Source organism: Rosa rugosa, chromosome 4, assembly GCF_958449725.1.
Source record: "Rosa rugosa chromosome 4, drRosRugo1.1, whole genome shotgun sequence".
Classification (NCBI taxonomy): Eukaryota; Viridiplantae; Streptophyta; class Magnoliopsida; order Rosales; family Rosaceae; genus Rosa; species Rosa rugosa.
This window is the reverse complement of record NC_084823.1, coordinates 36,836,508-36,854,101: the sequence shown is the minus strand read 5'-3', so window position 1 is coordinate 36,854,101 and position 17,594 is coordinate 36,836,508. Positions and strand designations below refer to the sequence as shown.

General features: G+C 37.5%; 1 pseudogene; it reads left to right on the top strand.

The window, feature by feature from the left end:
- Positions 1–8,148: 8,148 nt before the first annotated feature.
- On the top strand, positions 8,149–9,000 carry LOC133744739 (26S proteasome non-ATPase regulatory subunit 14 homolog; annotated as a pseudogene).
- The last annotated feature ends 8,594 nt before the right edge of the window (positions 9,001–17,594 follow it).

Sequence of the window (17,594 nt, the reverse complement as noted above, 5' to 3'; positions counted from 1 at the left end):
ATGATTCAATATTTGACTATTTTTGGTCGAGTTGGACTTGTGATCCTAAAGATACAAAACATTGTAAAACACAAGGCACCATATGTAGCAATACCTATACCTTTTGTTGTAAGTTTTGACTCTGGACGTGGTTTGTGACCAAATGTAGAAGCCACCAAATTTGGTGAAGTAGTTTTTGTATATTCAATCATAGTTTTACGGATGCAACATCTTTAGTGTTTGACCAAGAACAGAATATTTTTGTTCCAAATAAAGCTGAACAAAATATTTGATTGATTTGGATTTGTTCTTGTGTGCTGCACATTCCCATATCATTCTGAGTGACACATGCACTTACGATTATCTTAAATCTAAAATCAAGATTTTCATGCTCCTAAACATCTTAGGGGTCAACTAATTGCTCAATAAACTAATGCAACAAGAAGACTATTAGAAATGATGTCGCGATGTGTCTGCGCGCTATGTTTTGTCTTGTTTTTTTTTTTTTTTTTTTTTTTATAATAATTATTATTATTATTAAAAAAAAAAAATTTATGGAATTAGGAGTAGGACTAACTCGGGGTCCTAATCAGGAATTTTATTAAGGGGTTTTGTCTATTTACCCTATTTCTAGGGATTTTTTTTCCACTTACCCCATTAAGTTTTTTTAATTCTCTCTTACCCAATACACTCTAAGGGAGTCTTCCCTAATACCTCATTAAGATTTTTTTTTTGTTTTTAATTTTTTTTAATACCATTTTACCCCTCACCCCTTTGTTACTTAGGGAGAGAGATAGAGAAAATGGAAGAGAGAGAAACGATAGGAGACTTCGCCGGAGCCCGTCACCAGCCGCCGGAATCCCGTCACCGGTCGCCGGAATCCGGTCAACTTTTGCCGGAATCAGGTCACCGGTCGCCGGCTGCCGCCCACCGGAATTTGCTGAAAATCTCACCGGAAAGTTTTTTTGCCCCCAATAGACGTCTATTGCCCCAATAGTCTATTGCCCCCTAATAGACGTCTATTGGCCCTCAATAGACGACTATCAGTCATGTATTGCCCCCCAATAGACGACTATCAGCCATGTATTGCCCCCTAATAGACGTCTATTGCCCCTCAATATATGGGCAATAAACCTCTATTGCCCCCCAATAGGCGTCTATTGTCCTCCAATAGAACTTTCGGTAGCCAGAATGAGAACTAATCTTCTTAAAATTAGACAAATAAAACTTTGATTAAAGAAAAAAACAAAGAGATTACATCAATTTAAAAACGTCTATTGGCCCCCAATAGACGTCTATTGCCCCATAATATAACATTTTTTTTTTCATTTTTCTTTTCTTCTAATCCTTTTGCACCAATTTTAGCAAAAAAAAAAACACCGAGAAGGTTGTATCTCAATCACACAATAGATAATTAAAGAAAAAAAAACAACCATAAGCTAATCAAAAGTCAAAACCATAAAAATCTTCTTTAAAAAAAAAATAATAAAGAAAAAGAAAAAAAAGCTAGCAGTCGGCGTTCCTACTTCGGTTTTGATTTCGTGATTGGCGAGGCTCAAGCAACCAGCGGTCCTACCGGTTCCAATTGCGGCCGGATAGTGAGGTGAGAAGCGGAACAACGTCGTCGGAGATTTTATGGGAGCGGAAAACAGCGTCGCTGCAGAGGCAGAAGAGGTCGGCGATCCGGTGCGGAGAGAGGTGTGGTGGGATCGCTGAAGTTCCATTGACTCTGCTTCATCTCGCTACTCAGCGAAGCCACCGGAGTTGAGCTTGACGAGGCCGGTGGCAGAGAATAAGCTAGAGTTTGAGTCGGCGCCGGAGCCAGGGCCCTAAACTTCCTCCGCCTCTGCCGTGCGATGGATTAGAGCGTGCGCCGGAATAATGCCAGCCTCGGCCGCCGTGTCTGGACTGAGACAAAGAGGAGAGAGATCCTAATGTCGCCGGGCCTGGTCCTTCACCGGGGCAGGGGGGAGAGAGAGAAAGAGAGAGAGTTTCAGAATTCAGATCGAGAGGGATGAGGGAGAGAGATTGATGGCATGGATGTAAATCATTAATTAGGTCGAGGGTAAAGTTGTCATTTGACTTTAATTTGGGTAAGTGGGAATAAAAATCTGTTGCTGGGGTAAGTGAGATAATTTTAGTCAATTTTGGTGTTTTGGGCCAAGAACCCTTTTATTAATATAAAGTGTAAGTACAAAGAAGCCAGCGGACCAAACCAGTTGGCTCAAGAAAACAGGCGGACCAAACCGAAACTAGGCTCAAGAAAATTATGAACAGCCGGCGGACTAACTTGCGCGCTACGTATATTATTGAGTGTTTTCATGATGTTGATTATTTTATTTTTGCATTGGTCCAACTAGTCACATGGTTAAAGACATTATAGGATTATTATACTGATTGAATCTTTCACCTAATTACTTAAATTTACTTACGTAAATCAACATTCATTTGTATCGACTCACATGAGAAAATGAATACGTTTAAAATATTTCGCCCACGGCCGATCTCTTGAGGTAGATTGATTGTTGAGCATTAATCTATGACTCGGCATATACTCGTTTTTTCACTTAAGAACGTGAGCTCATAGTTTAACACGATAATGATAATGTCCCCATTATGATTGTGATGATAAAGAGTGATTAATGTCTTAATAGTAACTCTTTGGAGGCGGCATTTTGTCATTCGACAATCACCAAATCATTACAAAATCTATCAAATAATTTATCCTAAGCCAGACCATGAGTAATTTGGCAGAAGCAGACAAATTAATCACATAGAAGTGAGAAGTTACTGGTCTAGTTTCTTAGAATCACTTTCTATCGCTTAATTTGTGGGTCTCTACGTCCGTGGCGGCGACCAAATGATTTTGGACTTTTTTCTTTTGCATCACTATTAGCATCTCATGCAATCTGATCCCACTGATGTGGAAAATCAAATTGTCACATCTCTCCGCCCGGCGCCAAATTGAAATGGTCCAACATGTGTATCATTTCATAGTTAGAATTTTTTCAGTATCACATGTGCTTCGGATTTTTCAATTATTAGATTTATCTCTTTCATTTGATTTAGTAGTTAAAAAAAGTTTAATGAATAGTAGATCTTTTATTAAATTTGGATTGAGGATCCGCACCATTGTGAAAAAGACGAGGACAAAATAAACGTCAAGCGTGTTAAGAAGCTTAGTAAATTTAAAAGAACAATTCTTAGGTTCACCTCTAGGGTGAATGAGCATATTCACCCCCATTGTCGATTAACGCATAATAACTTTATAATTTTCTAATCCAACCATTCATGTTATATAACGTAATACAAAGATTAGCTTTGTAAAAAATCAATCAAATTGAAGACCTTTCAGTTATTCATTTCTATGAAATACATGGACGGTTCATCATAATAGTAGTAAGTGTTGTTAGAACCATCCATTTGTTTGATTCAATTAGATAATTAAACGATTTCTGATTCGATTGATTTTTTACAGAGATGATCTTTAAAGGCTAATTTAAGATATGGACCGTTGGATTATAAATTTATTAAATAAAAATATGTTAATCGACAATAGGGGTGAATATGCTCATTCACCCTAGGGGTGAACCTAAGAATTGTTCAATTTAAAATACGAGAATAATTTATTCAAAAAAAAAAATACGAGAATAATATTCATATTTGTATATGATTGCAGATTGCCCCTTCATACTTTCTGCTTTCAAAATTTGATCTTTCAATACCGATCGATCAATTCTCGTCACACATCAAGCAAGCAAATTTTAAAAGCAGTTCAGTAATGAATGAAATCGCCTGCACGCCTGCTAAACAACTAATGAATGAAATCGATTATCAAGCAAGCAATCGCAGCGAACCTGAACCAGCCAATTCATTGACATATAGAAAATCCAAACTGAAATAGTCAAATGGCCGGCTTTCTTGTTTGGCAATATATCCATGTATTATTGCTAACTTGAATGAAATTATTAATTAGAATGAAGTCAAGATGGATCCATTTTATTTGGAGCATTATATTGTGGTCTGCAGCCATAGGTTGACATCTTTGTCTGTGTTATGTGTTACAGTTGCCATTGATGTTCATTGGCACCAAGAGACAAAGGGGCCGAAAGCAGAAGACAAACCTTGACCAAGATAAGCAATTAATAGCGAGATAAGGTGCAGCATTTTGTTGTGGTCTTCCCCATTAAGTCTCCATTTTCCAATTCCCATAAAACAAAAGAGAATATGAATACACCTTATTTTCCTCGGTGAGTATCCATCGTTCATTCACAACTTAATAGACAGAGCATGAAGTCAGGACCTTCTTTTCCATTAACTTCATTTCACACCTCAACTAGCTAGCATCATATTAACTGAAAGGCATTTCATAGCCACTTTTTTCCCAATGAAATCATAGCGATTTGAAGTTGATTTAAAGAAGTTCCTTTACATCTCAAATCGCTATTTTTTTCTCGATGAAATCATAGCGATTTGAAGTTAATGTAAAAGGACTTCTTTTTCATAGGTGAATTTCAATCAATATTGGGTGGAGTATTTTAAGTTTTTAACAGTTGCTCTATATACACTTCCCTCTCTTTCATTTTATTACTTTTTTAGTTTTATTTTTTATTTAAGGGCAAAGCAAATATATATAGAGAAATTTTAAGGGAAAATAATCATTTACCCAATTTTGGGGTTAATTAACCCCACTTACCCAAACACTCTAAGAGATTGCCCACTTACACAATATTTTTTATATATATTACTCTAATACCCAATTAAGTATTTTTTTATTCCTTTTAATTTATTTTTAGGACAATTTTGCCCTCTCCTTCTGTGTCACTTAGCAAGAGAAGTCATCGGAGACCTCGCCGGACTTCGGTGACGGGTGGCTGGCTGCGGACTCCGGTGACCGGATTCCGGCGTCCGATTTTACTGCCCCCTAATAATACCCAGTAATCATATTATTGCCCCTAGTAATCGTATTATTGACCCCCAGTAATCAACGTGCCTTCCTGACGAGGTCATCATCGAGATCTTCCGGCGACTCGACTCCAAGCCTAGAACGAGATCTTCTTTCTCGTTCTGCCCACAGTTTACCCAAAAAAAAAAGAAGCTTTGGGCACCCACGAGCTTCTCAAGCGCATGAACCGCCGCGTAGAGCTTCTCCTCCGACTCTGGACATCGTCCCACTTCATCCCTAGGATCGCGAGCTCGTTCAGATCGACTACCTTCCTGATCGCCGACGAGGCATTTAGCGAGATCGATGTGAGTACGCCGACGCCGTCTTCTGTCGATGAGCTGTAGGCCAGTGAGAGGGGTGAGTGAGTGAGAGAGAGAGAGAGAGAGAGAGAGAGAGAGAGAGAGAGAGAGAGAGAGAGAGAGAGAGAGAGAGAGAGAGAGAGAGAGAGAGAGAGAGAGAGTGCAGAAACAGTATAGATAGAAGAGAGAATTTCGATTCCTTGTCGTGCCGGACTCTAAAACAACGTCGAGCAGGGGCTGAAGGTGGAGATTGATAGCAGGGCTGATCGAGGTCTACGTCGGCGTCGAGCATCTGTCGGATCGTGCCGGAGTGGAGCAGAAACAGGTTTTCCGGCGGTCTGGGTTGTAGTCCGGTGAGCTGGCGGCTTCGAGTTCTGGTCTGGAGTCGGATTTCCGGCCGAAGTCCAGCTACGGTGGGGAGAGAGAGAGAGAGAGAGTCTGAGAGGAGAGAGATCGATGAGTTTCAGTTTAATTGATAGGGCAAAACCGTCAATAAATGTTAAATTGGGTAAATGGGAGTAAAAAACTCTTAGTGGAGCAAGTGGGCAATTTTTAGGCTCAAATTGTGTAAATGGTCAATACCCCAAATTTTAAATACACCACCTCAATTACTTAATACACATTCCTTTCAATTTTTTTTGTCTCATTTTTTCATCAAACTTCCATCTATGCCCCTCCTTATTAAATAAATAAATGAGAAAAACTTTTTTAAAAATTAGGTCGGCTATGTATCAAAATTTTTTAGACATATTAGGCATATCTTCAGAGAGTGCAACATGACTGCAGACGCCTTGGCCAAAGATAGTATTAACCATGAGCTTGGTTTCATTACTCTTGATGACACTCCCATTCATGTTGCTCAACCTTACCTGGATGACATAGCCTCTGTGTCTAGAGCAAGAAGAAGTGCTTACTCCAGTTCTTAGTCTGTTTGTTTTTTGTGTTTGGGCCTTCTAGGCCCCATTTGTAACCAAAAAAAAATAATAATTATTTAATATATTATTTTACTATAATCTTTTGATTTATTGTGGAATTAATTGCTAATTAGTTCCGGCTCATATCAATATGGTAATTATTAATTATACTTCTTTCTCACATCAATAAAGTTGGTATATTGCTAGAAAATTGAATAACTTTATTTTCTTACCTTTGTTGTTCTTCAAGTTGAAAGACTGAGCCTCTAAGATTTTTAAAGATTCAATATATGTCAATATCATTATGATCCATATAGTCATGGTCAATAGTAAAATCAGTAAAGAATGAGTCATGGTGGTTGTTTTGCAATCAAAGTGATTGATGATGATGTATTCATGTATCCAAAATATATTTGATGGTTTTATAACCTCTTTTAATATGTTTCAACCAATTTGGTTGTTTGCTAATTCTTCATATGGACTACAATTATTTCATCTGCCATTAATGTTCACGCATGATCTTGAAGAGAGGTCTATTATATCACGATCAAAGACGAGAAGAAAATTTAACCTATAAGAAAATATTTAATTAATATTTAGATATATAAAACATTTAATTCTTTTATTTTATTTTATAGATTCTTCTATTTTTTATTTATTTATTTATTAATTAGGAGGGGAAAATATGGAAGTTTGATGACAAAAAAATAGAGGCGTGTGCATTAAGTAATTAAGGGTGTGTGTATATAAAACTTCTATATATATATATATACAGATCCAATCCAGAGCGGAGCTCCGCTTTGAAATTAACGTGTGAAGTTCGAGTTTTTGGTCACTTTTCGGTCGCATATCCACATCTCGACCGTTCAGTTTTTAGGTACTACTGTATAGATCATCTCTGCAAATTTTCAGCCAAATTGATGATCATTAAGGTATCTAACTCGTTTAAACCAATGGACGGACTGAATCTGTCAACCTGAACCGTACTAGCTTTAAGGCACTTATCAATGCCTTAATGATCATCATTTTGGCTGAAAATTTGCAGAGACGATCTATACACTAGTATTTAAAAACTGAACGGTCGAGATGTGGATATGCGACCGAAAAGTGACCGAAAACTCGAACTTCACACGTTAATTTTCAAAGCGGAGCTCCGCTCTGGATAGGATCTGTATATATATATATATATACACACACACTTTTTTTTCAAGGGGTATGTACATTTAAACCTAGAAGCTAAGGCTATGTTTGGTATTACTTTTGGGAGGGCTAGAATAGCTTTGGAATTAATAAGAAAATTAGTCATAAATATAAAAGATTATAATATATATATATATATATATATATATAATGTGTATTGAGTTTTGGAAGCACTCAAAAGTAGTTATGAGAAGCACTTGTCAAGTAATTTTTAGTTTAAAAGCACTTTTTAAATTTGACAAAAGCATTTTTAGGCATTTAAAACAGTCCCAAAAAAAGCCTAAAAGCTGAAAACCTGAGGGCACAATTAGGGGTACATTTGATGTAAATTAAACAAATGAAAAAGAAGTTTCTAGAGCAATTAGATCCGTGCAAGGGTGCTTGGAAATTTTAAAAGGGCTAGCCTATGCTGATTTGCGACCCATTGTGTATATCCGAGAAAGAAATGGGAAGACACAACAAAATTCGGTGCTTTCCCCTAATGTAAGGAAAATTATATATGCATTGGTAAATTGTGGACAAAGTTCGATCATTTTTCTCGTGTAGGATTTGTTTTTCATCTTTGTTTTGGATTGTTTTGTTGTTATGCATGGTTAGGATTCATAATTAAATTTTACTTAGGACTTGATTGTTGTCTATATAAGCACCAATCATAAATTTTGAAATCATTCAGTAAATCAGAAAATCGATAATTAGTTTCAATTGTTCCCGAGTCCTAAGTTTGAAGGTGGTCTAATTATTATCCATAGCCTTCAACGTTACATAGCTACTTCAAATTGATTTAAGAGGGTTTTGAAAAGGAGTGAGACAAATGTCAAACATGGATGAGAGGCTTCAGAGGATGCTTGGAGGGGCTTTGGGCCACCCACGACCCGATTCACCCTCCCTCGATTCCTCCGAGCAGGTCTACATCTCCTCACCGGCCCTCCTCAAAATGCTCAAGCATGGAAGAGCCGGGGTTCCTATGGAGGTCATGGGATTGATGCTCGGTGAGTTCGTGGACGATTACACAGTTCGTGTGGTTGATGTCTTTGCAATGCCGTAGAACGGTACCGGTGTGAGTGTTGAAGCTGTGGATCATGTATTCCAGAATCCAGACCAATATGCTTGACATGCTTAAGCAGACCGGACGACCGGAGATGGTTGTTGGGTGGTACCACTCTCACCCTGGATTTGGTTGCTGGCTATCTGGTGTAGACATGAATACACAGCAAAGCTTTGAGGATTTGAACAAATTAAACGTGCTGTGGCTGTGGAGGTGGATCCGATTCAAAGTGTCAAGGGCAAGGTGGTTATGGATGCGTTCCGCCTTATCAACCCCCAAACTATGATGTTTGGTCAAGAACCGAGGCAGACCACATCCAATCTAGGGCATCTCAATAAGCCATCCATTCAAGCGTTGGTGCATGGGTTAAACCGACATTATTATTCCATAGCGATTAACTACAGGAAGAATGAACTTGAGGAGAAGAGTTGCTTAATCTTCATAAGAAGAATTGGGCAGATGGGCTAACACTTGAGCGTTTTGATACTCATTCAAAGACAAATGAGCAAACTGTTAAGGAAATGTTAACCCTAGCTGTGAAGTACGTACAACGAGGCGGTGCAGGAGGAGGATGAGCTGACACCGGAGAAGTTTGCCATTGCAAATTTACTATGTTAATGTTTTTTTTTTGACTTTGTCAAGGGGAACCCAAAGGTTTCCTAGGCCCAAGATAAACCCCTTCAGCGCATGTGAAATGCTCCAACTGTGCATTGCAGCACAGTGTCTGACCACTTTGACAGCTTCGGGGTTCGAACCTAGGTTGGGGAGCACAACCCACTAGGCAAGAACCACTAGGCCACTTGCAGTGGTTACTATGTTAATGTTAAATTTACCATACTTTTTTGTTCACCATACTTTCTCATTACACATTAAATTTAGTTATCTAACCTATTTCTTTTTTCAGAAATATCCTTGTATTAAAAAAGATTTTAATATAGGGAGGAGGTCCACTACTCCAACCTAGCGGGAGACCCATGCCCGTTTTCAAAAAAAAAAAAAAAAAAAGATTTTTTATAATGAAAATCTCTCATTTATTTTATACCAATAAAAAATTAAAATATATTGTATTTTCCTAACAAATCATAATTTGACACAAATCTCCAACCTTGTTTAGCAAGCATAGCCAAATTTTTTTTTTTTTTTTTGAAAAGAGCATAGCCAAATTATAAGCATAAAGATTTTTAAATCCCATCAGAGCTAATGCTCTTTGGCAATAAATTTTCCCTTCAAAAAAAAAAAACATAATTTGATTTACTTCTATGTTTTAATTAACTTTCTCTTCCATGTCAAAAGATTAGTAAGTTAACAACTGTGAGCAATAAAGAAGGGAATGGTTTTTTTTTGTGTGTTTTAAATCTTTACTTTCGGTGTTCACAAAGAGTATTGCAAAGATTTTGATGAAGTTAACACTAATGATTTTGTAAACTGAAAAACGAATTAACGATGAGGAGGGAACAAAAAAAAAAAAGTAATGAATCATATTTGGGTGGAGAAGATGATGTTATACAATGAGAATGTAAGTAGTCTTTGTATTTAATTAATTAGTTATGTATTTAGCCTTCCTTACATATTTGAATTTTGAAAATTAGTGTACTTATTCGTCATTTTATACTTGGGTGATATAATCTTTCCATAATTCGCATGTTCGTCGGGTGAACTATGAAAATAGTAGGGTGGCAATAGCTGCACCCTATATCTTTTCATTTTTAGTAAATGAGAATTGGGGCTTTCCCAGACAGCTCTGTATTAATAAAAAAAATGTCAAGTTAACTTTGCATGCAAAACCTAAAATTTCACTACGTACTATACTACTATTTGCATGATACCCCATTAAAAAAATGATCTCTTTGAAATAATATGGTGATTGATGTAAGGTTAGTCTTCATATTTCACAATGTAATTGAAGTGAAAATTCTTCTATGCATAGATAGTGCAAGTGAACCAGTAGTTTTTTCTTAATAACAAAAAAATATACTTAATGTTATCCAGCCGTCCATTTCTGTGGGTGCAAGTGAACGTCGGTGGACTGAATATTCTCTCCTACTTGAAGTCCTTATCGATATATTTCATAAGAATTTTTTTTTTTCTCTTTCAAATTTATACAGACTAGTTTTTACCACCTTTTTTTTTTCTTTGTTGAGAAAAACGTCATACTAGTTTTTACCAATTGGTAGTGCACACGTACGAAAGATACACAATTCTAATAAAAAGAAAATAAAAAGAAGAGAGAGAAAGAAAGAAAAGGTAAACTAAACTAATTTGAAACTTCTCATAAGTAATGAATTAGAAAAGTACGTGTACATCTAAAGCTAGGATATTCTAAACAGTGCTCTGTAAGTATTTCCTTACCTGCTTCAACATTTTTTCTTTTCCTGCATGTCTGTTTTTTTGACTTCAATGGGCCCAAACAGTATGAAAAGCTCTTTGAATCATACAGCAAAGAGATTTTGATGATATCATCGGGCAAAAAAAAAAACAAAAGAGGTTTTGTCGTTTTGATGATATCACTATTCTTTTCTTCTCCTAGTGTGAAAAGCTATAATTTCCTACGAAATTTCCAATGATTTTTTTAATGAAACTTCCTAATCTAATACAGTAGCCAAAAGCTCCAATGGCCCATTGACATGCATCAATCTCATACCCTTTTGCCCTTTTTCTAATGTAAAAACCAAAAAGCATTGTCTATAATTCTATATCTAGCTAGTGGGAACTGTTTCTGATAGACATCTATGCGTTTAAAGCAAAGAATGTAATTTAGGATCTGATAATGCAAAAGCAACGGAGTTCAATCAAATCAAAGCATAACCGAGTGAACATTACATTCTCCTAATCGAGCTCAACTATATTTGAAATCATCGAATTCAAAGAGACTGTTAAGCCCCACTACCACTACGAAAGGCGAGTGTTAGCTGTCATTCCAAAAAGTTGGAAACTGAGAGCTAGAAACCAAAAACTAGAAAATTGGAAACTGAGTAAGCATACTTTTGCTAGCTTGCTCTTTCCTTCTGGAGTTCTGGACAGTGGACCAAGGAAGAAGATGACACCATCACGTGAATATAATAAGGAAAAACTGCTTCTGTCCGACTCAGGATTGCGTGGAAGGAGCTTGGACTAAAATTCAATGATGGACTCTTCCATCACCAGAAGGGGCGACCGACGAGAAGTACCTGCTACAGATTCTGGAATATGCTTAAGCATAAACAGTTTCTTCAACTACCTCAAAACATACCAAAAATGTGGATGAATTCATTTTATCAAGAGCTCTAATTTCAACCGCTAATTATTTTTCTTTCCTCGGTTTATACACTAATCCACTCATGAGTTTATATGGCGCTGTGTAAGGCTAGGAACAAAGCATGCAATCCTACAGAAGTAGACCTTCGACATTATAACACGACGCAGACATGAATGAAAGTTTCAAATTTTGCGTCGAGTCTCCTTAGTTTCGGGTCAATTAAGAACAACGCAGTAACGAAATGGTTAGGCCTCCATTTTGTGGAGGCCACAACTGGTCGCCAAGATTTTACTCGTGGCAATTAGTAGCTGAGCTTGACACTGATTAGAACGAATAATGATTTTCATGACCCAATACATCAAGTGACAATGATTGGGATTGATAGTGTATTTGATGATGTGTACGTTATTTGACATACAGATAATATGGTTTTCTTTATTATACTCATTCATGTTAAAATAATGCGGTTGAACTATATTTTTGGGTATCATCTGCATTTCATCACTTTATGTGTTAGTTGATGTGACATAACCACATTATTTAATGAAATCTTTTAAAAGGTTGGTCTTTGTGCTATATCAACTGTCACATAACGTGAAATACATGTGATACTCAGAAAGGTAATTCACTTAGCATTACTTTTCATACCGTGACTTACAACTAAAAGAGAAAAAAAGATAGAACACTAAGTGTTAGTGATGTTTAGGATTTTTTTTTTATCAACTTGGGTGGTGCATTTGCCAACATTTTATGACGCTGACGAGTCTTGGGTTTGTTGTCACCCCTATACTCAATGTTCTAAAAATCGGGCTAGGCGGCCGCCTAGGCGCTAGGCGCCTCCACCCTGTTCCGATTTCAGCCTAGTCGAGTGAGCTAGGCGCTGAGGAAAAAATCGGCCGCCTAGGCGGTGCTGGGCAGGAGCTAGGCGGGAGCGATTAGGCGTTTCACCCTTCTTCTTTTTTTCTAGACTGAAGCCAATTTATCCCAATTCCCAAATCGAAGAATCGAAGACAGAACCCTATCATGAACTAAGTCGCCGTTTTCACGTTTTGAACCAAAACTGGAGTCGCCCTCTCTCAGTCTCTTTCTCTCAGAGACTCAGAGTCTCAGTCTCTCCCTCTCTCTGCGGTCCGGCCGCACGATTCTCAGGCTCTCAGCGGCTCAACCTCTCTCCGACTGTCGGAGTCGCCGGTGACAACGAATTTCTGGGTTTTCAATGATTCAATCGAATTCGGAATCATGATTCTCACAATCTCATGAACTCATTCTGGGTTTTCACTTTCCAGTCATCACTCATTCACTCTTGGTTTGCTTCTTCGACTCCTCCTCAAGCTGTCAAGCGGTCAAGCCACTCACTCAAGCTGTCAAGCCACTCATCAAGCAGCAAACTTTGGTTCGATTTCTGGGTTCTTGTCTTTCAATTTTTCAAACTTTCAATCGAATTTCTGGGTTTCATTGTTTCAATCTCACAATTTCTGGGTTCACACTTTTCAGGGCTTTCTGGGTTCGATTTCTAGGTTCAAGGCTTCAAGGAGTTCAAGCTCGGTGATTCTGCAATACATTGTGAGTCTTGTTAAGTTGCTGGAATGCTGGGCATTGAGTCATTGTCTCAAAGTATCAAACTGCGAATGTTTTGTACTTGTGTATCTCATTCTCAAGTTTTGGATTTTGGTGTTTCTGATTCATGATTGTTGGAGGCTTGGAGCTGTGTTGGACTTTGCTTACTGAGTTACTGAGTTACTGCATTGTTTTGAGATAATGATATTTGGCCTCTGTTTTGGGAATTGAATGTTTTGATTAATTGAATTGCATCTTGTTTTGGCCTCTGTGAATGACTAAATGGGAATTGAATGTTTTGATTAATTGAATTGCAGCTGGTTTTGGCCTCTGTGAATGACTGAATGGGAATTGAATGTTTTGATTAATTATATGTTATAAAAATTAAAAAAAAATTAAAAAAAAAACCGCCTAGGCCCCTAGGCGCTAGTCCCCGGCCTTCCACCCGACTAGCGTCTAGCGTTTTTTAGAACCTTGCCTATACTATAGTAAAGAGAAGACCTTTAGTTATCCATAATCAAATTATTTAATGCTAATAACCGTCAAATATCAAATAACATTTGATAAGATGTAAACTTTCAAATATCAAATAAACTTCGAGAAGATGGAAACGGTCGAGGATAAAAATGTCAAAAATAAAATAATTAGTAGAAAAAAATTAAAAAAGATGATCAATCCATTACATATCAACGAAAATTACCCACTCTCACACCCATATATGGGGTGTGTTTGGCATCCTAGTTTGATTTAATTAGAGCAGATTTAAGGGATTGTGAGGAACAAATGCATCTCAACCACATGTATTAAATAAAAGTAGAAATTATAACAACTTAAAACTGTGCATTTATTTTTAACCGTCAGATTCACTTGTCCCTTACCGTCCCTTAAAAGTTGTCTCTTAAAAACTGTCCCTTAGAGGTTAACTTTCATTTGTTTTTCTGCCCAAGTAAAAATTAACCCCCATTTAACGCGTTGTAATACTAACTTACTACCCGTGCGATGCATTGTTATTGTTGAAAATAGAAAAAACGTGAAATTTTTCTTGAAGAAGTTGGTGCAATTTTTTTATATTTATATTTTTGGTTTTCATTTTACCGTTATTTATTTTTATTTCAAAGGAAATTATAGATAACTCATATTTGGTAAACATTTTGACACCAAAACTTTTGCCTGTGTCCCGATCAAAAAAAAAAAAAAAAACTTTTGCCTGTGTGACACCATAACTCAATTCTTGTTACCAAAGAATTGAAGAAAGAGGAAGTTGCCCTCACTTTAATCTTTTTCATATTTATGGTTTCTCATTTTTTTTCTTTGTTTCTATAATAACTGCTGGATAATTTTATGGTTCTAATCCTACCTTCCTTAATAGTATTTGGACCTCTTCAATTTCTTTTTACCATTAAACATCCAATTTTGCCCTTTTGTCTTTTCTCTCTACACCTCTTCTCTCATTTGTGAAAACGAATAGCAGCTAGGCAAAAGAAATACAAGCTTTGCAAACGAATAGCAGGCCAAGAAAATGATACCCAAACCAAGCTTTGCAAAAGAAATACATCAGCTTGCCAAAGACAAATATTTGAGAATTTTGCAGCCAAGGGTGACACCAATTGAGACGAACGTGATAATATTTTAACTGATGTAATGACCTACACTGTAAAACTCAAGTACTCAAATACTCAATTGATCTCTTCCTCGTTTGATTGTTGGAGCCTCATGCAGTTATGTTTGGGCGGCCCTTTAGAAACTTTGTGCGTCGAGGCTTAATGCAATGAAATATCTATTTGATTAAATATATTATTTTTGTGTGTGTGGTTTTTTTTTTTTTTTGTTCTTCTGTTATGCTGATGATTTTAGTGAATCAAATGAAAGAGAGGTTAGATACAGAGGGGAGGGTAGAGACCAGAGACGAAAAAAAAAAGATTAAATACTTGTTACTCCTCAAACTTTGCCCTGAAAAACAGTTTAGTCCCTCGCCTTTTAAATTAAACTGGATAGTCCTTATTCTTTGCAAATCTCACACAACAGGTCCAAAATGACATTTATACCCCTCACTTCCTTTTTCTATATTATTTTTCTCTCTGTTTTTTTTTCTCTCTCTTTTTTTGTTTGTTTTACTCTCTCTTTCTCTCTTTCTCTCTCTCGCTCACCAACGGTGACCCGCCTCTTCTTCCTCTTCTCTTCCACAGCGATGGCCCCGCCCCATTCTTCGATGGGCCACTCCACCCAAAACAACTCCGCACTTCTCGCCAACCTAGGCATCGGACCCCACTCCACCCAAAACGAGATCGAGACTCCACGCCGGCGACATCAACGTTCTTCTGCAACCCGACTCTCTCCAAATGCCATCTCTCTCTCTATCATCCTTCTCAACCCGACGCCTCCAATTCTGATCGACAAGGCCCAGCCTCGATTCCTGACCCGAAGACTATTTTGGTGACCGGCAACAGAGGAAAAGGATCCACATCGCTCGACCCAGGACCTCCGGCAACAGACCTCTGATGCTCGACCCAGGACCTCCGGCGCTCGACCTCCGGTGCTCGACCCAGCTCTCCGGCGCTCGACTCAGGCCAGTGGTAGAGGAGAATGATAAACCGGGTGCCCAGAGCTTTTCTCTGGGTGCCCAAAGCAATTATTTTCTTTCTTCTTCTTTTCTCTTTTTTGGTAAAATGGGATCGGAGCTGGGTGGAGATGGTGGAATTGGTCTCTGAGGTTTGGTTGAGTTGGGCAGAGTGGTGTAACGAGTCAAACTCACAAGGAACTGGAGAGGGAGTTGTCGGAGAGTCAAGGTTATGGGTACAGTTGTGGGCTGGGTTCTGGATCGGGCACCAAGTCGGGATCTTTGGCTTTAGGTTAGTGTTTGCTGTCTAGCTTTCTATAGAGGTGATAATGTGATGGATTGATGTTGGTATAGCAATTGAAATTGGGATATTTTGTTTTTTGAATCATATGATGGCGGAGGACTCACGGGAGTGGCGGCCGACAAGGGATTGGGAGTGGTGAGGGGAGTCGACGGGGCAAAGGATGGGGTTGGACTGAAAAGACATGGTGGTCTTCTCGCCGTTGTGGGAGTCGCGGAAGGGGCTTTGGACGTAGTAGATTGGGCGACAGGGGAATTGAGTTTGGGATGATGGTCTGCACTAACGGCGGAGTATGCCTACACCAACTCACAGAGAGAGAGAGAGAGAGAGAGAGAGAGAGAGAGAGAGAGAGAGAGAGAGAGAGAGAGAGAGAGAGAGAGAGAGAGAGAGAGAGAGAGAGAGAGAGAATAAATAAAAAGAGGTCAAGAGTTCGAGCCCCATCAAGGGTAGGAATGGGGTGGAGTTTTTTTTTTTTTTAAATAAATAAATAAATAAAAAGAGAGAAAAATTAAAAAAAGATTGAAAAAAAAGATGAATGAGGGCATAATAGTCAATTTAGGTCTGTTGAGGACCTGTTGTGTGAGATTTGCAAAGAATAATGACTATCCAGTTTAATTTAAAAGGCGAGGGACTAAACTGTTTTTCAGGGCAAAGTTTAAGAAGTAACAAGTATTTAATCCAAAAAAAAAAAACTAGACGAGAGAGATGCAGGGATGAAGGAAGCTGGATGAGAGACGTATGACAATAATTTTTTATTTTTTATTTTTAATCTCAAGAGGGCAAAGTAGGATTTTAAAATGATCAAAAATAAGAGAAGGTCTAGATGTCAATATAAGATGTATGAATAGAAACACTCCTTTTAATTTAGAAGACCATTTTAGGCATATCATATTTTGGTGAAGCCATTTGACACCAAAAGAGTGCTTCCATGTGGAGATATATAAATAGATATACAGATAGACAGATAAATATATATTATTAAATAGATAGATAAAATAGCTCCATAAGTTATCTTAAGTACAAGTACAGCCAATAGCTTAAACTTAAGGATACATCAGTGATAGGATCAATGTTTTAAAAGGCTGAGGCGTTGCCGGGAGAGCCTCAGCGAGGCGTTCGCCTTGAGGTATAAGGCGTAAGTCTTACGTATAAATGAGCTATATTTATGTAATCATTAGTCTTATATATAGAACATTTATTGTAACCAAAAGAACATTATAAATTGTCATCCTTTCATAATAAGCAAGTACTAGAACTCATTGTGCCTACACTACACAGTTTTAAAACTTATTTCAATTTAAAGTGGGAGTAGGACAACTAAATACACAATGCAAATCATAAATAGAACTACATGTCATCAAAGAAATCTTAAAAAAAAAAAAACAGAGTATAGACAAAAAAGAAAACTAATAATGTTGGAGTAATATCATGCATTACATATAATCTAGTTGATAACAATAGTCAGTCTATGATGTGATAAAGATATAGATGAAAGAAAATTGATCCAGCATGCTACATATCTACCAAGAAACCGATTTAATCGCCTCCCAATTTCATAGTTC